General features: G+C 49.4%; 1 protein-coding gene across 2 annotated transcripts in view; it reads right to left on the bottom strand.

The window, feature by feature from the left end:
• Positions 1–22167, bottom strand: part of LOC111153554 (AU RNA binding methylglutaconyl-CoA hydratase) — a 294376-nt gene that overhangs the window by 28632 nt on the left and 243577 nt on the right. The gene's annotated exons all lie outside the window — the stretch shown is intronic.

Raw genomic sequence — 22167 nt, 5'->3', positions numbered from 1 at the left:
AGCTGCTTGGGTCCCAGCCGCCAGTCAGGAGAGCACACAACTCCCCCTTACCCCACACCCAAGGGAGAACATCCGACCAGCCCCCACATCACTCCTACTGCTTGTCCTATGCAATGTGCGACCCTCGCTGGGTAACAACGCAACCCACAAGACAAAAGCAACAGGAATGTCACCCGAGAAAACAGAAGAAGACTCTTAGGAACTCCCCTCAGAGTGCCGTTTTCAGAATCAGACTTGCTAATACCTGGTTTTGCTTTGTTTTGTTTTGTTTTGTTTTTCATTTTGGAGAGTTTTGGGTGTATGTTCAAGAAAGTACAATTTCATGAACGCCCGTGTACAATTCATCTTCAACAATTACACACACACACACCCTTGGGGGCATTAAAACAAGTCCTTGACGCAATATCACTTTCCCTCTAAGGACTTCCATGTAGAATTCCAACAACCCAACCATTAGACCATCATCACACCCAACATAGTTAACAATAATTTCTCAGTAGAATCGAAAACTCAGTTTGAGTCACAGACTTTGAAATACCTGCCTTTAATATGTCGAGCACATTAGTGACCAAAACTCAAAGGTCTTGCCAAGTGTAGCTCTATGAAGGGCCACGGGAAGACGATGTCCCCAAACTGAGGAGAAGCCCCCTACTGAGCACGGTTCATGCCCCTTCTCAGACTCACTCCCTTGCTCCTGCCACAGAGGACCCTGGCCCCGTGTGTGCGGACGTCCCGGCACTTAACAACTCGGTAAGGTCTTGGGAATGGGCTTCGAGCGTCTGCACGGCAAAGGCAGGAATGTGGGGACGCCCCAGCCACGAGGGGTCTCTGACAGTGGACAAGAAGCAAGAGTACCGGCGAGTGAGCCCCCCTCTCGCCCTTCCTCCGAGGGACCGTTCTAGAGAACGCCCTTCTGTCCAGGTGCCTTCATAAGCCTTGAACACACTGGCGCCCCGCGGCATCCCTCCATGAAGCTGTACGTAGCACGTTCCCCACTCCCTTCTTTTCCTTGACCTTCACCGGTCCGTCCGTCCTTCACACTCCCTGTTCTGTGACTGTCCCTCCCTTTACCTTTGAATATTTCCTGAAAACTTAGACTGGCACGGACCTCGCCCAGATCCGATGAGCCTGTAAGCCCCAAGCAGTACTGAACACACACGCGCAGCTGAGTGCAGGAGAAAGCTGCTGAAAATCAGGAACAAAGGGCAAGTCGCCACAGTATCCAAAGGAAAAAAATATAAAGTATCTTCAGAGGAGCCGTAATTACTGAGATATCTGATTCCCCAATAGAAATATTAAGAGTCAGAAGACGGTACCATGATATTGAAAGTATTTCCTTTTACATTCTGAAAGAGAATTCTGCGTCTGGGGAGAATGCTCTTCATGCCTGGGGGTGACATGGAGATGTTTTTAGATAAACATAAGCTAGAGAATTTCTCACCAGAGAAAACTCCCTGAGAGAATGATCAAGGAGTGTGCTACAAGGGGCAGGGATGTGATAGCACAGACAAGCCTGCAAACGCAGGAAGGAAAACAAAGGAAAAGGTAGAAACTTGGCAAACTCTCAGAGCCTATGACATCCTACAATATTTAAGGCAGGAGCCAGTAAATAGAGTCCAAGTGCCCTGAGGTCCCTGAATTATTGGTAAATGGTAAAATACAGGCAGTAAAAGTATATGTGATGGGACATGCGCACCTGTTGTATCTCTAAGATAGTGACAGTGAGAATAGTAAGAGATTATGTGACTAAGTGCATCAAGGCAGGAAATGGAATAAGACTGTGGAATAGTCAACCCTCAAGAGGGCGGGAAAAAGCAGATGTGGGAGTGAGCCCCAGATGGGAAGACACAGATTGAAGTACGACATCTCAATAATTAAATCCAATGTGAGTGACTTAAATGTTCCAATTAAAGGGTTGAAGGTGAAGAGATGGAGAGAGTTTGTTCTTTCTTTCTTTCTTCCTTGGGAGAGACCATGAGCAGGAGGCGGGGCAGAGGGAGAGGCAGAGAATCCTTGAGCAGGCTCCCCACTGAGCAGGGAGCCCCAGGTGGGGCTCGATCTCAGGACCCCGAGACCACGACCTGAGCTGAAACCCAGAGCCAGCTGCTCAACTGACCGAGCCACCTGGTGCCCCTGGAGAGAGCTGTCACGCAGAGACGGGCGGTGACGCTGCATTAGCCTCAGACAACACAGACCACAAGGGCAGACCCGGTTTCTAGAAAAAGGGTAAAAGTCAACTCATCAGGAAAGTGGAACACTTTAATTTTTATGCACAGAAGAACCCTGCCTCGGCACAGATTAAGCAGAAGAAGAGACACAAGAAACCGACAGTCAGAGAGTGGTACGTGCCTCTCAGTTATTGCTAGAACAGACCTGACCAAAAAAATCAGTACGACTCAGCCCGGTTTGAAGAAACAAGCCAAACACCTGAATCTATCGACAGACGAAGAACGCGCCTCTTTTCTAGAATACGTGGGACACTGACGCAAGTCCATGGGACACCGGAGCACGGAGCAGGGCTCGGGGATTCAGGGGAGGTGAAGCGTGGCAGGCGCGTGGTCTGACCGCCACTCGGTACATAAAATCCCGGCCGCTCAGCGGTCTGCGAAGACATCGCAGTTCATGATCATCGTGAACCGAATGATAATAAAAATACGGACAGTTGCGGGATATGGTGAGAGCCATGCTTAGGTGGAAATTTAAAAAACATGAGCGCACGTGCTGCAGAAGATGGACGGCGGCGGGTCAGTGGCCCTGCACACATCCCAGAGCTCCAGAGCTCTAGAGCGACGAGGGGACAAAGTTGGAGGGGGGAAGTAAAAAGGAGAGACCAGAAAAGCAAACCATAGGAGACCACGTTGGACACGAAGGTTCCGGACAGCTGGAAGCTCGTTCTTCAGAAGAACCGACTCTGTAGACACCCAGGAGGTCGCAGGAAGGACAAGGAGGAGACACGCGTTACAGGGATCCGGAGCGACGGGGGCTGCGCCGCGACCTGGACACAGTGGCTGGACTGTGAGGTGGTGATCACACCATCAGGTAAATACAATTCGGAGGAATTTAAAAATTTTCATATCTTTATATTTTTGTTATGTATAAAGTGCACATGGAAACTTAACGGGACCTGACGGCAGATACTGTGAATAAGATACTCTGAACCGTAATATCTTAATAATCTCAACTTTTTTTAATATTATTTTTAAAATTTAATTTTATTTAAAATTTTAAGAGACAAGCAGACAGATTTCCAGAAAACTCCACCCCACCAAAGTTGACCCCAGAAGAAACAGTAAACACCGGTGATCCTATAAATAGTACAGGAGTCCAAACTATAACTGAAAACTTTCCCATCAAGAAAAGTCCCGGCCCAAATGCGCCAGCCCAGTGAAAGGCCCATGTTAACTCACACAAACTCTTCCAGAGACAGAAAACAGCAAAAAGTTCCCCAACTGGTTTTATGAAGACTCAATGACCTTAATTTCAAAGCCAAAATAAGGACATTATGAGAAAACAAAGGTGCAGACCAATTTCCCCCGTGCAGATCTGTGGACGAATTCCAGCAGTGGCACAGCAAGGGCCTTCTTGTACCGCAGCGTTGCTTGGGAGGGTAGCTCTGGCTGCGCAGTTCACGGAGCTCGTAGAACCCCCACACCCACACTACTCCAAAGGCGCTCCGTTCTCCCCCCACCTGTGAACCGGCAGCGGCACAGCTCTGGACGGCCTGGGAGCCTGCCAGTGCACATCTGCTGGGACCCGCTGCGGATTATCCGGCCCCACATCTCCCCTCATCCCTCCCAGCCTCCCCCGCAGTTGCCTGTATCACACAGACCTGGGTGCAGTCCATGGTCGGACCCCACCTGCACGTTCTGGGGACACCTTGTCACTAAGTTTTATTGTGGATACGGTCTACGCCCTGTCTTTTCCTCCCCTGCAGGGGGGAAGCTGGCACAGGAGGGCAGAGCCAAGAGAGGTTGGGAGGGGGCCGTCCTGAAGGCCGCAGCTTCCTGCCTCTGGGAAGTCCACGTTCTGCTGTAAGACTGTGTCACCGTCTTCCTTTCTGCTCTAGACGTGTCTTCGTTAAAATCATTCCTATTTATTTTATAGCTTTCATTTTTACCAAGAACAGGTAACTTTCTATTTAATTTCTATTTATTGAAATTAGTTTTAAAGCTATTGATTTTTACATATTTATTTTATGTACAAAATTGTCTTTTTAATTCAATAGTTTTTTTTTTTTTCCCAATTTGGCCTGTTGTATTTTCCAAGCCTCCAACCCTATTGTTCACCAATAAAGATAATGTTGATCCTTTTCTTAGAACACTGGTGTGACTTCTTTCCTTTTTATTTTATTACATTAGCTAGACTCCCCAAATAATGTCGTTTAATACTGACGGCAGAGGGCATTGCTGTCATGGTCCACATTTCAGCAGCTTCCTAGTTCACAGTTTCGTCTGCAGATTTCTAATAAATTACCTTCATTATGTTTCAGCAGCTTATTCCTAGTCCCATCTTATTTATGGCTTATGTTACAAATAGCTAGAATTTACTCCGATGTTATTTTTAAATCTGTTGATCTAATTACACGGTTCTTTAAAGTGTTTATGTAATGAGTTTGTTAAACACGCTGACTCATTCTCACATTCCTGGCATAAGTCCTACTTGGTCAAACAAAACGTGTTTTCTAATATACTGCTGGACGTGATTTGCTAGTATTTTATAGGATTTTGGTTTCTTTAGCTGTGCTCACAAATGGAATGGATCCATTGTTTTTCCTCTTCTTTTGTTCTCTCTAAAGTCAGATTTCGGTATTAAATTCATAGTGGGTAAAATATGAAGTAGATGAGAAATTTTCTTCTTTTTCTTATGATCTGCTGTATTTGTTTGCATAACAAGGAAAGGGCAGAGGCCTTATGAATTGAGATGTGTCCTGCGGGGGCACTGCTTCTCCATCGGCTGAAGGGGTGTGCTGCCCGGTGCGCCCAGTACCACAGGAGCGTTCTTGCCTGAATAATCAGCTTCTCTGAAGGCGGAGAGATAACCCAGGTGTAGAAATCTTCACACGTACGGAAAACATAAATTTAAGAAAAGCACTCCAACTCTCCTAAAGAACAGAATGATAGTTCATGCCCAAATTATATTTCTGAATCAATATTATTCCCCATGAAAAATGTATTATTAAATGGCATCATGGAGACAAATAAAAACACACTTTTGGAGCAACGGAAATTGTACTCTAAAAGGGTTCACGTAGCCCATCACAATGGCCAGGGCCACAGTAAAACTATAAAACTAAAATTATATAGCTGAAATGTACAAGAACAGCTCAATTCACCAAGCCCAAGGAAATGGTCATTTGACACAAACAATTACTCATCCCTTTCCTACTTCGCAAGGGCGGGGGAAGATAAAAAAGATTTCCATATGAAAGCTTCAGGGTGTTTCAAAGGAAGCTGCATTCTCTGTATAATCACCATTATTGTCAAGACTGCCAATTTAAAAATGACCTATCTCTGGGGTGACCAGAAGGTATAGCCATTTATGGTGTTTGCAAAGGCTTCCGCTATGAGAAATGATTATTATTCTTGGCTCAGCTATGAAATGGAATTATTCAATAGGTACCATGTGCCAGAAAAACCGTGGGCTTTTTTGAGAAGTCTCTCAAGCTAACGCTAGATAAGAGTTATACAATCTTAGATCAATTATTAAAGGACAGATGATCATGTTAGTAAGCTATCCCAGCTGAGAAAAAATTATATAATTTTATGAATACGTTTCCAAAGGCTCACATAGAATCATACGTTTTGTAGAACACAGGCTGATTCTCAAGGTGAAATGATTAGGACAAGGTCTCATTTATTCTGCAGGTACACAGGAAAGAGCACAAGAGGTTGAGGAAACAGTGCTGAGCGAACAGAAATGGTCTTCGCCCTCCAAACATTTACCGCTTACCGGAAGAAAATAAAAATCAAAACAAATCATCGTGCATGGTAACTAGGTGACAAGATAGTATGTTGATCATCTGGACTGTAAGTAATCAGTCTCCCTCTTTGGCCATATATCAAATCATCCTGTCGTACACTTTAAGTATGCATAATTTTTATGATCAAAATAGAATGAAGTTGGACCCTCCCACCCTATATGAAAAGTAACTCAAGATGGATCATAAACCTAGACGTAAGAGCTGAGACTATCAAAAGAAAAGACCTATAGGAGAAAATCTAAATCTTCTAACCTTGGGTTAGAAAATACTTTCTTATACATAACATCAAAAATGCAAATGACAAAAGAAAAAATACATAAATCAGGTTTTGTGAAAATTTAAAGCTTTTTGTGCTTCAAAGGACACCATCAAGAATGTGACAAGCACAACCCACAGGACAGGAGAATATACTTGCAAATCATGTATCTGATAAGGGACTTGTATCTAGAACTTATGAAGAACTCCTATATCACCATCAAAAGACAACCAGATTGGAAAATGGGCAAAGGATCTGAACAGACAATTCTCCAAAGAAGATGTGCCGACGGCCAAGAAGCACATGAGAAGACACTGCCATCATCTCTCACCAGGGAAAGGCAAGTGAGAACCACAATGGGAAAACCACTGCACAGCCAGACGGTTGGCCATCCTGAGGGAGACGCACAATGACAGCTATCGGCAAGGCTGCGGAGAAGCAGAACTCTCAAACACAGCCGGGGGAGTCGTAAGACAGAGCAGCTACTTCGTTAAACAGTTTAGGTTTCCTCAAAAGAGTCGGACACAGGTTACCATACGACCCTTCCATTCTATTACAATGTGCATGTTTGCAAAGCGTTGAAAACAGGCATCGGACGAGTACATGTACATGCATTTTTATTCCAGAACTATTCACAAAGGCTGAAAGGTAGAAACGGCCCACAGGTCCATCAACGGATGAATGAAGGAAGACACTGTGGTAGATACACACAATGGCCTATTTTTCAGCCGTAAAATGGAATGAAGTCTGATGCGTGCTACAAACATTATGCTAACTGGATGGGCCTCAGCAGCGGTATGCTGAGCCGAAGAAGCCTGTTGCGGAAGGTCACACAGATGGTACGATTCCGTCTACAGGACGTGTTTGAAGAGATACATCCACAAAGACAGGACGCAGGTTGTCGGCTGCTGGGAGCTGGGGGAAAGGAGGAAAGAGGTGCCTGCCCAATGGGCACAGAGTTTCTTTGGGGTGATGAAGATGTTTTGGGACCAGACAGAGGTGGGGACTGCATGAGATGGTGAATGTACTAAATGCCACCAAGAAGCTGCTGTTCGTGTTCAAGTGGTTCATTTAATGTCAGGTGAAACTCAGCTCAATAAATTACTTCGAAAAAGCACATAGTCATGTGATGAGCTGCTGTTGCTCCTGTGGTAGGGAGCGCCCTGCCTTTTATATCTGTTGCTTACTTTTCGAAAAGCTCATGTTCGATGAACTGAACACATCCGTGGAAAGGGGATGTCTAAACCCCCTGCACACTGGCCCCGATTAGCTGGGCACCAGGAACATGGAGACAAGAGGAACAGAGCAGCAGACTCGGTCCCCAGGGAACTGGGTCAAAGATCAGTGCTGTCACCTCCCACCACCCCTGGGGCAGGTCCCGCAATACGGCCTTCACCCCGTGCTCTGTAAACCAGGATCGTCACAACATCCTTGCCCACCTGGCAAGACAGCAGGATGCAAAGAGAAGAATGGTGTAACATCTCCGGTAAACCAGGGAGCATCGTGTGGATGTAAATTTTGTATTCAGTTGAACCACATACAGTGGCCAAGAGTCGGCCAGTTTTTACTAACAGCCACCATTTGTGATCCACGTTTGCAGTCTTTTTAAGTCACTTTCATGGGATTCAAGCTAGTTTTTAGCCTATTATGTAGCCACAACCTCTTGGATTAAAAAGTAAAACATGATACACTTCCTGGTAAATTAGTTCTATAATTCTGCAGGTAGCATCTTTCCTATCCCATTACCGACACCTTAGACAACAGCAGCCTACAGAGGGTAAAAGGTTGAAGAGCGCGTTAGCACAGAGCAGTTAAGAGCACAGATGCTGGAACTCCACTGCCCTGTTTCTAATCCTGAATTTTCTATTATTCCCTGTGTGACCTTGGACAAGGTGCTTAAACTCTCTGGGCCTCAGTTCCCTCATCTGTAAATTAAGATTAATAGTAACACCTACCTCACAGAGTTCCTGTGAAGGGGACATGTGTCAGTGAGTATGGAGCAAATAGAAAAGCACTGGACACCCGCCAGAGTAGCTGATCTTTCCATGTTAACGTTACTAACTTTCACATTTTGCCCAAGGTAATTTTGGATTTAATTTCACAAAAAAATACTTCAGAAACATAAGGTGACTTTTAAGTGTTCTGTGGATTTCCATGAGTCTTTAGGTGTATCTAGGTTTACAGGGAATAAAAGGCATTTAATTTTATAGAGGTCCTATTATCATCTCGGCCTGAAACTCTGAAAGAAATAATGCCAGAGCCCCATAAAGTTGGAAGACTGGGAGTCTCTTTCTTTCTCTCGCTTCCTTTTTTTTTTTTTTTTTAATATTTATTTATCTTAGAAGAAGAGAGAGAGAAAGACAGAGAGCGGGGGAGGAGCAGGGGGGAGGGGCAAGCTTACTGGCACTGAGCATGGAACCAGACCAGGACTTGACACCATGCTGGACATGGGGCTCAACATAGGGCTGTATTTCACAGCCTCTGCCAAAACCAAGAGTGGGTGCTTAACTGCCTGGCCACCCAGGCACCCCTCTGAGCATTTCTTTGTGATTCAGAAGAAAGCCCTGGTATTTTGAGCCTGCCAGCCACAAAATCTAACTTTCTGACCAAAGTTTAATAAGATACAACATAGGAATTCACACGCAGTATTCTTAGAGATAAAAAGAACTATGGAATACAAATTTTGCCAGCAAAGGAAGAATAAGAGAATTTAGAAAATTCTAGCATTTTTCCTAATGTGAAAAGCCTACTTGCATTCTTCACTTGACTCAATGTATGATTTTTTTTCTATTAAATTGTGAAAAAAGAAGGGACGCCTAAATGGCTCAGTAAGTTAAGCGTCTGCCTTCTGCTCAGGTCATGATCCCAGGGTCCTGGGATCCTTGCATCTGGCTACTGGCTCAGTGGGGAGCCTGCTTCTTCCTCTGCCTGCTACTCCCCCGCTTGTGCTCTCTCTCTCTGACAAATGAGTAAGTAAAATCTTTTTAAAAGTTGTGGGAAAAAATGGGAATACCTATTGCTAGTGATTGTGCTGTAAAGTGGACATTTTGCATTTCTTAAGTCCTGGACATGTTTTCTGAGGTGTTCTAAGGAACAATTACATCAGAATCACCTGGAATATAAAAAAACAGAAAACCACATACCAGATTCCTGGATCCCACAGGTTTTGAAATGTATGGAAATTTAATGTAAGATAACTATGTTATTAAGTAATTTTTTTTAAAAGAAGCCTGAAGGGACGCCTGGGTGGCTCAGTGGGTTAAGCCGCTGCCTTCGGCTCGGGTCATGATCCCAGCGTCCTGGGATCGAGTCCCACATTGGGCTCCTTGCTTGGCGGGGAGCCTGTTTCTCCCTCTGCCTCTGCCTGCCTCTCTATCTGCTTGTGCTCACTCTCGCGCACTCTCTCTCTCTCTCTCTGACAAATTAAAAAAAAAAAAAAATCTTTAAAAAAAAAAGAAGCCTGAAAATATGATCCGGAGATAGGACACTACAAGTAACATCTCACAGCTTTTAAAAAAATGAAAAAGAATTTCTAGAAATGAAAAACACTTCATTCAAATGAAAACACAGTGGACAAATGATCATCAGATGACATTCAGCTGGAGAGAGAACTAGGAGAGGAGCAGGAAACAGAAATCAGGAAATCATCCAGAATACAACCCAGAAAGATAGAGAAACAGGAGAAACAGAAGGTAGTAAGAGATATGGAAGTGTGTGTAAGAAGGTCTAATATAGGCCTCATTGGAGTTAGAAAAAGGAAAAATGAAGGATGAAACATCTTAAATGTTTTTAAGAGGTGGTTGCTGAGAATTTTCCAAAATTGCTAAGACACCAATGCTCAGATCCAGAAAGCTCAATGAACTTCAGGATAAATTTGAAAAAAAAAAAAAAAAAAAAAGTTCCCACACATGTAGATGTATCATAGTGACACCATAGAACCCCCCCTCCGGAGGAAAAAAGAACACTTTAAAACATCATGAAGAACAGAACAGATCATTTACAAAAGAACAGCCATCTACAAAAGATGGCAGCAACGGGATCCAGAGGGCAGAGGAGAGGAGGGATCTAAGTTGGGCATATTATCAAAAAGGTGTTTAGATATCATTCCATACCTGCCCAATTGGCAAAAAATATGAAGTCCAGTACCACCAAGTGTTAAAGGGAATATGAACCAGTGGTAACTCTTGGTGACTCTGCCCGTGGAGTTGCAAGTTTGCATAACCAGCAAGACAAAGTTTAGTGTCACTGAGTGAGGCTTGCCCATGTCCCTTCCTGGCTGTTCCCAGGGCAACGTGTGCGAACCTGCTCCAGAAGACATACACAAGAATGTATACAGCAGAAGTGCTGAAAATTGGAAAAAAAAAAAGAAAGAAAGAAAGAAAGGAAGGAAGGAAGGAAGGAAGAGCCGAACCCAAACATCCATCAATAATACTACGGACAATAAAACCCGGTGTCATCATACAGTACAACGCTACGAGGGTGAAATGATCCGCCGTTGCATGTGTCAACATGAATGGATCTCAGCGCCACGCTGGGAGCCCCCGACATCACACAGAACATACACAGTATGACTGCATCGCTCTGCAGTCCAAGAAACAGGCAACGGCTTAGGGAATACAACACGTTAACTGTCTCTGTGCGTGGGCCGTAAAAGCACAAAAGCGTGGATACACATCGTTCAGATTGCACTTGGTCTCAGCCAAAAGGCGGAGAAGCGATACACCATCATGTTCAGATTAATGTTTACTTTTTAGGAGGAAGAGGAGAGAATCAGGGAGGTATAAGATGAGGGCTCCCACTGTATCTTTCTTTCTTTCTTTTTTAAGATTTTACTTATTTATTTGAGAGAGAGAGAGAGAGTGAGAGAGCTTGAGCGAGGAGAAGGTCAGCGGGAGAAGCAGACCCCCGTGGAGCTGGGTGTCTGATAAGGGACTCGATCCCAGGACTCCAGGATCATGACCCGAGCTGAAGGCAGTTGCTTAACCAACTGAGCCACCCAGTGCCCAGCTCCCACTGTATCATATCTATAACATTTTATTTTAAAAAATAAAATCATAAGCAAACATAGAATGTGTTACTATGTGTTAAATATGGGGGACAGGCTTATAAGATTTTGGTATTATTATTTATATTTATATCTGTGATTATCTTCATATTTGAAGCATTCTTTAATGTTAGAAAGAAAGTAGACTAGTACACATAATATATAAAGAACACACAAAAATATTAATTATAAATTAATCACCAAAAAAAAAATGTAAAAGATTTCAACAGATACTTCACTAAAGAATATAAACGAATGGCAAATAAGTAGAAGAAATCCTCCACATCAGCAGATGTTAAGAAAATGAAAAGTAAAAGTACAGCAAGATGCCACAGCACAGCCACCAGCAGGGCGGATGACATGTAGAAGACCACGTCAAATACAGTCACGGATGGGGCGACAGGACGCTCCCTGCCTTGCTGCTGCAAATGTACAACGATACCATCTTTTTGGATGTCACTTTGGCAGTTTCTTACCAATTAAGCAGATGACCTACACACAGACATCGCGTAACACCCCCCATTCCGTTCTGAAGCGTCTCACAGGACAAAAGAAGCCATCGGTCCATAGAAAGACAAACGCTGATGACCACAGCAGCTTTACTGGAAAGAGCTAGAAAGTGGAAGCAGCCCAAACGTCCATGAACAGCTAAGGGGACAAATGCGGATATACCCATAGAACAGAACGGCGTTCGGCAACAGGAAACCATGCATTATGGACCATAACAAAAACCGTCTTTGGAACAATTACACTGAGGGAAGGGGCCACACGAGAAAGTGTATGTGCTGTAGGTATGACCCATCTACCCTAGGAAACGTAAGCTGATGCGGAGAAACAGAAAGCAGCTCTCTCTTGGGGATTGCCAGGGGTGGGGGTGGGGTGGGGGGGAGAGGAGACGAGGGGAGAGGAGGGAGGGACTCGCAGCGGGCAGGAGGAAGCTTCCAGAGTGACTCATCCGTCCCCGATCTGGATGGCGGTGACGGATTTACGAGTGTGTGCCGAGCCAAACCCATCAGACTGCACCCTTCCAAAATGGGCACCTTGTGTATCAACTACTTCAATGAAGCTGCTTAAAGGATAAATAAGGCCAGTGGGGAAGTAGTCGGTGACCAGCAGGGCAGACAAAGCCACAAGCCACAAACGTGCAGAAAATCCTGCCCAAGTGTCCCACAAGACGGGAAGTTCGGGAACTGGCTGCCCAGGGGTGCTGGTCACCTGTCACCACGTCCCCACTCCCCGGACAGATGCAGACCCTCCCCACCCCACCCACCGCTGTGGCTGTGCTCCCACTTCCCCAGACTGCTCGAACAAGCAGGGTGGTCAGGCTTGTCCCTGCTGGGGCGCTCATGTCTGGTGGGGAAGACGGGGGAGGCTTCCCACCCGGGAGCACGCACACCGGCATCCGTGCCATGGCTCTGCACAGCGCGGCCCCGAGATGGACTGCTTCTTGTTCGCTCTCCCTCGCGTGAACAGATACAGGTTCCCTAGAGTTTAAGAAGACCTTCCAGTGTAGAAGAGAGTGTCCAAGGACAGAGAGTGCTGGGAGAGGAAGGATGCGGTGGCCAGACAGCCGGTCCACTGCAGGGAGCAAGTCCCCAGGGAAGGGGCTTCTTTATCATCCACAGAGCCGCACCGTGGATAGACAGGTGACCTGGGCATCAATAAGGGCAGCCATGGGTCCCCAGAGGCACACTGACCTGTATGCCTGCAGCTCAGACCCTGGGTGACACCCAGCGGGGACCCACGCGGGCCGGTGCGACGGTGCTGGTCCCACGGAGGGGATGCCCACTGGCCGTGCCCCAGATGCGGTAGTGGGGCGCTCTGCTCCAGAAAGGCACAGCTCCCCGAGCTCCCGTCTCCCAGCACCTGCCCAGAGGCAGGAGCCTCGAGGTCTCGCCAGAGCCCCTGCCAGCGTGCTGTGCGGTCTTCTTCCACAGAAGGACACTTGGGGGCAGTCATTCGACGTCGCACACGCTCTCCTCCGGGGGCTCCCTCTCGCCGCGAGAATGGAACCCGTCCTGGGGGCTACAGGACGCTCTGTCGCCACGGAGCCTCCTCTGCACATGAGACAGCACCGAGGATCGCACATGGCCCTGTGGTCGGCCAGGCTGCGGTCACTCGTAGCCCATCCCTGTGCACGATTCAGAAACCACGTCTGTCCCCAGCGCTCGGTCCGTGGCAGGAAAGGACAGGGCCAGAGAGGCACCGTTGTCAGGAGAGCTGGAGAAGCACGCACACGGCAGTACTGTGAGGGCCTTAGGACCAAAAGGCTAACAAGGAAACAATTTTTGGACAAAATGGCACAAAATGCTCCAGGCGGCTGGGGGGGGATTAATAAATGGGCGAAAGTGCGAAGGAAGCTGAGTGATGGGAGACGGGGCGGGACAGTGGCCCACGGCAGGACGTCAGAATGGACTTTGCAGATGGGTGGCTGGTAGCAGCCCGTCCCGTGAGGCCTCGGGGACTCCCAGCAGAGGGGACAGCACGGGGCGGGGGGCCCAGGGCGTGGCTGCGGACAAGACCCCGTGTCCGCTCCTTCCCGCGCGAGGCTGCCCTTCATGCCGGCCTGGCAGCTGCCCCGGGAGTCATCGGTCACGAGGGGACGCAACCCCACACGACTCCGGCCACACCCCTCCAGGGGGCAGAGCCAGCTGAGTGATAGGGACAGAGCCCGACCGAAGCTGGACAGGGGTTCCTTGCGAGAACGTTCTCAGATCCACGCCCAAACGAGAGCCCTGAGGGAAAGAAGGTGTGTGTCTGTGCCCCCGAGGGCATACACATACGCTCAGGGCAGCGGACACACATCCGCAGTCTCCAGAGCGTGGCTGAAGCTGTCTTTCCTGGAGGGTCGCGGCCGGCTGGGTGACTCCTTTAGGGAAGCAGCGGGTGCCCTCGGGAGTGCGCGTGAGGCTGCTCTCCCGGGTCCCTGCAGGGGGAGGCTGACCGCGGAGCCAGCGAGCCAGCGCGCTCAGGGGCGCCACAGGAGCCCGGGCCGGCGCCAGAGCCAGAGCGGCTCCCCACTTCCCTGGCCGTGTCTGCCTGCAGGTGCCTCGCTCTCCTGCTCAGGGGCGGCCCTTCCTTCCCAGGCCTCCCCACAGGCCTCTGGTTCCCCCACTTCTCCACACTAACCCTGCAGGGACACGGAGAGCTGCAGGACTGGCACCCTGCAGGCCCAGACAGAAGGGTCCTTCCCGGCACAGAGTGGTCCTGTGCCTGTCCCCGTGGGGCGGTCGTTGCTGACACACACACTCACACGGACACTCACACCGTTGTACACATATGTGTACCTGCACACACACACTCCCAGGTTCATGCTCACGTGCTCACACACACGCACACCTCACACGTGTGCTCAGACACACACGCTCCCATGTTGCACACTCACACACTTACATGCACCCACATATATTCACACCTACACACACACTGACACACTCCGGGCCCTAGGGAGACCACCCCAGCTGCACACCACGCCTTGCCACAAAGCTGGCTGCCTGAGGGGGGCACGTACCGGTGACCCCGAGGCCCGCACCTGGACTCCTGTCTTCAGGTACTGGGCTGGCCCAGTGGCAGGTGGAGGGCAGGCAAGGGAGGCCATCGCCTCAGGAACAAAATGTAACAGCAAAACCACAGTCATCAGACAAATAATGTTAACAAAATATTAACAAACAAATAATGTTAATGGCGCAACACTGAAAAAACGGAAACGAATGCAAAACCGCGCACGGTCACTCCAGACTGCCGCAGCGCCGTGCTGAGCGGCCCCGGGGCCGGGAGCAAAAGCAGCGGCCAGTAAAGCGCGCCCTCCGCGCCCCACGGGCCGGGCTGAGCAGGGAGAACACTGGGGAAACCGCACCCCCCAAGGGACAGGGCACAGCGCGTGGAGGCGTCCGAAGGGGTGACTGTGGTACCCGACGGGGGGCCCCGGACAGGCCAGGGCACCCCAGGGGCAGGGCTGGAATTGGGGTCGGTTGACTCTGTTTTACCAAAGTCCGTTCTCGGCTGGGATGGTTGCCCCCCCCCCCCCCGCTCCGGTGAGGGCGGCAGAGACGCTGACAGTGTCCCCACATGACCTCACAAGTTTTCTTCAAGCCTCAGACAGCTTCCAGACTTAAAAGTTAAAAACATAAATAAATTAGCTGACCTGTCAGAGAGAGAGAGAGAGAGAGAGATTGAGAGAGCGCACCAGCCTCCCTCTTGCCTGAGCCTGCGCTCAGTAGGGGCCATTTCTGGCCACAGAACCGGCCGCAGGTGAGATGAGGGTGGAGGTTAGGGGTCTGGCCCGTGAGGCTGGTGGGGGCACCTGTGGGGGTCGGCTCGGAGCAGAGGGAGGCCCAGGGGCCAGTGGTGGTCAGAGACACCTGAGGGCCCGTCTGGAGCCAGAGGCTGGCGGCGGTCAGCGATGGCCCGGGACGCCCCAGCCGCAGGGGTGGGGTCAGAGAGCTTGCTCGGGACGAGGACGTGTGATGAGGGCCACCAGCACCGGCTCAGTCCACACGAAGGGCTGCAGGACACAGGACACGGGATGCATTTGCCAACGTGGGCTGGTTTCCCGGTGGAGCAGGAGACTGGAGGAGACACCCTCTTGCTCTGCCCGCCAGCCTGCGGGGACAGCGTTTGGTCAGAAAGGGGAAGCATTTGACTCTGAGTGACTGCGTATTCATAGACGCACACACCTGGCCGGCCTGGGGTCGAGGGGTCTGGGCAAGTGATCGTGCTGGGACCCGCCAGCGCTCACTCCATGCCCCCCTGCCCGCTGTGCTGGTGGGAACTTAGCACGAGGCTCCTCGTGGCTGAGGTGGGAGGTTCAGGGACCCGGATACTCCCGGGGGGACCCCTGCCTCCGTCACTGCCAACAAAGGAGTGACTGGCGGTCGGCGGGCAGGACCCCATGAGCTGCCCACGGTGCGTTCCGGGGCTCTTCTGGTCCTGAGGACAAACCCACGGCCGAGAAACGACCCGCACACCGTGACGTGGGGCAGGAAGCCGGGGTGTACCTCTCCCGCTCAGAAGTCGTGGGCTGTGTGGCCCTGGGCAGCTGGAGCCTTCCAAGGGCCCTACAGCGCGGGAGCAGGGGGGCAGCCGCTGCTGGGCTGGCCCGAGTCCGCGGAAACGGGTGTTGGAGGCACCGTATCATCCATCAGGTGGGAGACTCGGGGCCCCAGGTCCGTACCCACCTCGGACAGTCAGGTCGTGGCAGCGGTGGTGTGCGGCGAGGATGGCCTCACCAAGGGCCCGGTGGACGTGTGATCATGCTGGTGTGAACGCATGTGGGTGTGTATACGCTAGTGTGCGACGGTGTGAGCGTGTGTGTGATGTCTGTGAGCACGGGAACGCATGTGAGGGTGTGTGTGTGTGTGTGTGTGTTGTATGTGAGTCATCCTCCTGCCTCCCTGCTCCCTTCCCTCACCTCCTGCCTCCCCCCTCTCACCTTCTCCTGATCTCCTTTCCCCAACACAGCTCTGCACAAGTCACCTGAATGCACTTGTGAGCAAACCCATGAGGGGAGCGACGGTGCCAGCTGCTGTCCCACCTACCGTCCCCTCTAGTCCTTGTGACACCCCCACGGCGCTGGTGTCCCTTCCCTTACTCTGTGGACGAAAACAAACAAACAGCAGCAGCTTGGGGCCGAGTATTAGACTCTCCCCTGACCACGATGTCCTTGCCCCTGCCAGCACAGAGCCCTGGGGTGACTCTCAGGGCCGTGCTCCTGAGAAAACTCTCTCTGGCCTTCCCAGGGGAAAGGAACATGTGGCACAGGGCGTCGGACACATGGGCCAGGGGGCCCGCGTCACGCAGGAGAGCGGTCTGTGGGGCTGGGGCCTCAGTCTCAGGGGTATCCAAGGGCCTGTGGGATCGGGATTTTCCCGGCCTGCCCCGAGGACACTCCCGCCATTCCCTCTTCTGTGTGGGGCACCTGGGCTTCCCCGTTTGCTTTCCTGGGCGAACAGCTTCCTCGCTGGTTCGTGACCTCTCTGCTCCCCGTGAGCTGCCCGGACAGGCCCAGCCAGGACTCCGGGTGCCACCTCCAGCAACACCCACTGTCATGGGACGAACACCGTCGTTCCAGTTCCCATCGCAAACCCGTGGTCCCTGCCGGGTCGGGATCCAGCCCACCCACCCGAGGGACAGCCGGGGCTGGGGGGTCAGCGCACAGGCAGGAGCAGGTGCGTGGAGACAGCAAAGAAGAGCGACGTAGCCACTGCCCGTGCGGTGCGCCCCCAAGCGCAGCCCGGTCGGCAAGCACGTTTACGGCGGGTCTCTGACCTCCGGGCAGACGGAGTCCTGAAGGGAATCGCGAACAGATTTTAAACTTTAGGAGGCTGCAGATAGCCCCCGCCACTTAGCACAGTGGCTTGGAACATCCTAGAAATACACGCTCCATATGTGTTTTTCTTTTTAATGAAAATCGCCCACATAACCTGGTTGGAAACGTCTCCGCCCCAGGGGAATCTTTCCCTCTGCTACCTGTAAGTACTCCGTGCAGTCACAAAGCGGAGGCGACCTTCAGTGTGAGAGGAGTGTGGGGCCCACCGGACACGAGGACAGCCCCGAGTCAGGAGGAGGGAGTATCTGAGTGTCTGTTCCACCGCACCCAGATGCCGCCTCAAAGGGCAATATTATAAAAGGCCTCACTCACCCCCACATGAGCAACAAACCTAGAGTCTCAGTGAGCTGCTGCGCGTCGCCGGGCGGGAGCGTGGAAGGTCGCCTGTCTGTGGGGGCTCCTTGGGACGGGCCCTGTCCCGCACCCGACACCTTGGTCCTCACCGCCGCTGTCAGCCCTCCAGAGGCCCATCACCGCCCCCGCCCCACGCGAGGGTTTGTGCCCAGCGCCTGCCACAGGCGCATCCGCGCGCCGCCCGCCCGGACACGGCGCTCACTATCCCCGCACCCTGCGGACCGGAGGGAGGCTTCGGAAGAAACAAACCGAGTCGGTTCCCTTCGTTTCCAAGTCCAAGTGGAATGCCTCCCGGGAAGGAAACGCCACACCGGTCTTCATTTCTTTTTCTCCCACCAGACTTCAATTTCAGTTTCGAGTCTCTTTAAAAACTTGCCCCAAATCCCTTGTGCTGTACCAGCGATTGTTAACTGACCGAGCGGAGCACGTCGTCCTGCCGCCAGAGAGCTCCAGCAGCTCGTCACAAACCAGACGCGCGGACTCAGCGCGAGCGCGTCCCTCTGCCCGGCGGGCCGTTAGGAGACGGGGTGACGGCGGGTTTCTGGCAGTGCCCGGGGTCCGCCCCGCGGCACAAGTCCGCCTGCCTTCTGTTCCCGCTTCGGGAGGAAGCAAGTGCATGTGTTGCCTTGCGGGCATTTCCAGAGTCGCTGTGCCGGAGTCTCTCCAAGCTACCTCTAACCGCCAGCCCCTCTTCCCCTCTCACCCTTTCCAGCAGGGGGGGCACCTGGCATGACAAACTGGCCCCAGGACCATGCAAGTCTGGGTCGGTGCCGTGACACCTCATCCTGGCTACAGCCATACCTCTCCGGGCCACGGGCTCCCGTCTCTACACTGAAGCAGTGATAACCTGCCGGTTCCTGAACGCCAAGGGCATTCCTCACCCGCCTGGGACACACTGGCTGTGCACAATTATGCAGAGAAACGAACTCCAGGGGAAGCAACGGAGGCCAGGGAGGGAGCGGGTCAGGAGGGGACTCGCGGTCCGGTGCTAGGAAGGAACTTTGTACAGGTGCAGTAGACCCACGGCCAAATGGATTTTCACAAGATGTGACGGGTTACCTCTCCCTGGGGGTATTAAGGTCGAGTCCTGATGGGCACCTGCTGGGGGATTTGTAGGGAGAACCCCTAGAACAGGCAAAGGGTTAGCCCGAATGACCTTCTTAGAATGGTACCTGAGGCATCACAATGCCCTCGCCCCAAGATGCCCTCTCTCCTGTCCTTTTGGGGTGAGTGTTTTAAAGTTAGGTGATGGTGCACAACTCTGTGACTATATTAAAAACCACCGACTCATACACGTCTGAAGGGTAAATTTGGTGGTACGTTAATCATAGCTCAAGAAAACTCTTAAATGTTTTTAAAAAGTCAAAGGGAATATTTATTTTGAGGGAGATGAAGTTTTGAAGATAGTGTTTGTGGTCTTAGATTTTGTTTTACAATGATAATAAGGGGTGACAAAGATTTCTCTCTTTACTGATGACTTTATCTCACACTATATTTGAAAAATGTTCAAAAGGGGTTCTTTTTATAAATTATTACTTTGAAATACTTGAGGCATACAGAAAATGACAGAAAATAACAAAAAACCCAGGATCACCTTCCTAACTTTGTAGGATCCCAATATTTTATCATATCACAGGTGCATCTTTTATTATATAAGAAATAAAATTTTATGTCATAGTTAAAACCCCTGAATGCCAGCTCCCCAGTCACATCACTGCTACTCTTTCCCCCAGAGTAACTGCTGTCCTAACTGTGGAGCTTATAAGTCCCACACATATTTTTATGTTTGTCCTCTTTATTGTGTATCCACGAACAATGTACAGCATGTTCTGGCTTTATAAAATTATTTATAAATGTTATCATGTTGTAAATAGCCGACTGTAAATCATTTGCTTTAGTCAACATTATTATGTGTTTGAGATTTATCGATGTTAATTCATTCATTTTACTAAATAGAAAAGCACACAATCTACATTATATGGTTTTTACCAAAGTTTATTGATCCATTCCTCTGGGTATGTACATTAAAACCACTGACGTGTTTACTATCAGGAGTCGCACTGCCACCCATGACTCCTTGGGCATCTGTATGAGCTTCTCTGAGGAGTCACCAGCAGCAGAACTGCCAGACCATAAGGGATGCATATCTTCTAGATGCCACCATGCTGCCCTTCACCAAAGTCAGCTCCTTGTACTCCTGCCATCAAAGTCAGAGTTCCCAGCCCCCACATCCACCTTCCAAGAGTCCTGCCGGCTGTTACTCAGCCGATCTGCTTGCTGCTATGACTTTCAGCTTCTGATTACTAGTGAGACTGTGCATATTTTCATGTGTGTTGGTCTTCGAGGATATGTCACATGTGGGTTGCCTGTCTGTATCTTTTGTCCATTATTCCATTATTCCTTATCCATTATGTTTGCTTAGTCTCAGAAACTGAAAGACTTCTTTATATATACTGCATACTGATCCTTGTCTGCTGTATATTTGCAAACAGACAATCTCCTAGACTGCAAATTGGTGTTCACTCCTCCACACTGTCTTCTACATTAAAGTAGAAGGGATTGAGGTTCTGTTTTATGGTTTTGCCTTTTGTCTTTTGAGAAATCCATGACAATTTTAAGATCATAAATATCTCCTGTGTATACCATCAAAAATTTGTTGTAACTTCACTTTTCACATTTAGGTCTTTAATCAACCTGGAGTTATGTCTGACTGTGGCGTGAGATGGAGATTTAATTTTCTGTCTTCTGACACTTGTGCCCGCTGCATTGATTGAATCTTTATCATGTCGCTGATCTACACAGCCACCTCCCTCATATCTAAATCCCACTCAGAAGCAGGGCTCTGCTTCCAAGCTCCCTCTGTTTCCTCTGATCTATTTGTTTATTATTATAGCCTTATAAAAAAGAATCTAATAAGCAAATTCTCCCACCTTTATTAATTTTGCTCATTTTATGCTACTTCTTCTTCCAGGTGAGTTTTTGATCAGCTTGTTAAATTTCTCCAAAATATTTGTTGGACATCAATAATTCTTTGGTTAGGGGCACCTGTGTGGCTCAGTGGGTTAAGCCTCTGCCTTCGGCTCAGGTCATGATCTCAGGGTCCTGGGATCAAGCCCCGCATCGGGCTCTTTGCTCAGCAGGGAGCCTGCTTCCCCCTTTCTCTCTGCCCGCCTCTCTGCCTACTTGTGAGCTCTGTCAAATAAATAAATAAAATCTTTAAAAAAAATTCTTGGGTTAATTTGGGAAAATGGACATCTTTATGCTGTTGAGTTTTCCCATCCATTGAGATCTTACATTAGTCTATTTCTTTTACGTACTTCAGTGACACCTTGAAGTGTCCTCCATAAAGACCTTTAACAACTTCTGTTAGATTCCTGCATAGTTACTACGTATTTTGGGGGCTGCTATAAATGGCCATTTCTTACATTGCATTGTAGGTCGTCTGCTGTTGTGAATGACACATTGATTTTACACACCCATCCTGTGTCCAGAAACACAGCTAAACGCTCTCCCTGATTTTTAAATTTTTTATCTGTAGATTCCCTTGGATTTTTCTATGCACACCGTCTTCTCATCTCTAGGAAATTTCCGCCTTTCTTGACTCGTGGGAATGCTGGCATTTGTCATTTTCCGCCAATATCTTATGATAATAAGTAGCTCAAGTAAAACATTGGATAAAGAGTGACGACCGGCATTCTCAGCTTGTCTCAGACTTCAAACACACTCATGCTGAGGTTTCCCCCGTGGAACCTGCTTGCTGTACGTATTTTGTAGTGGTTGTTTTGTCTATGAAGTTAAGAGATTTCTTTCGATTCCCAATTTCCTATGATTGTGTGCTGTGAATGTATGTAGAATTTTAAACTGTTACTGTGGTGAATTATGCAAATAGTTTTTCAGATGTAATCCTACATTCCTTAAAAAGGCCAGATTCATCAGGATCAGTTTGTTCTTACATATTGCTGAACTCCATCAGGTGATCTCCATCAGGAGTTTCACGCCCGCATCTATGAGGACAACGGGTCTCCTTCCCATGTTGTCCTTGTCTGCTTTGGTAGAAATAAATAAGCTCGCCCAGAACATGTCAGAGATCAGCGCCTCCTATTCTCTGGAACATTCTGTGCAACACTGGGATACCTGCTCCTTGACCGTTGGGCAGAATCCTCCTATCAAGCCGCCTGGTCCTGGCATCTTGGGCAGAGTACGAG

Source organism: Enhydra lutris, unplaced genomic scaffold (genome assembly GCF_002288905.1).
Source record: "Enhydra lutris kenyoni isolate GAN:26980312 unplaced genomic scaffold, ASM228890v2 scaffoldscaffold33, whole genome shotgun sequence".
NCBI classification, from domain to species: domain Eukaryota; kingdom Metazoa; phylum Chordata; class Mammalia; order Carnivora; family Mustelidae; genus Enhydra; species Enhydra lutris.
The sequence above is the reverse complement of the archived record's forward strand: the minus strand, read 5'-3'. Positions and strand labels throughout refer to the sequence as shown.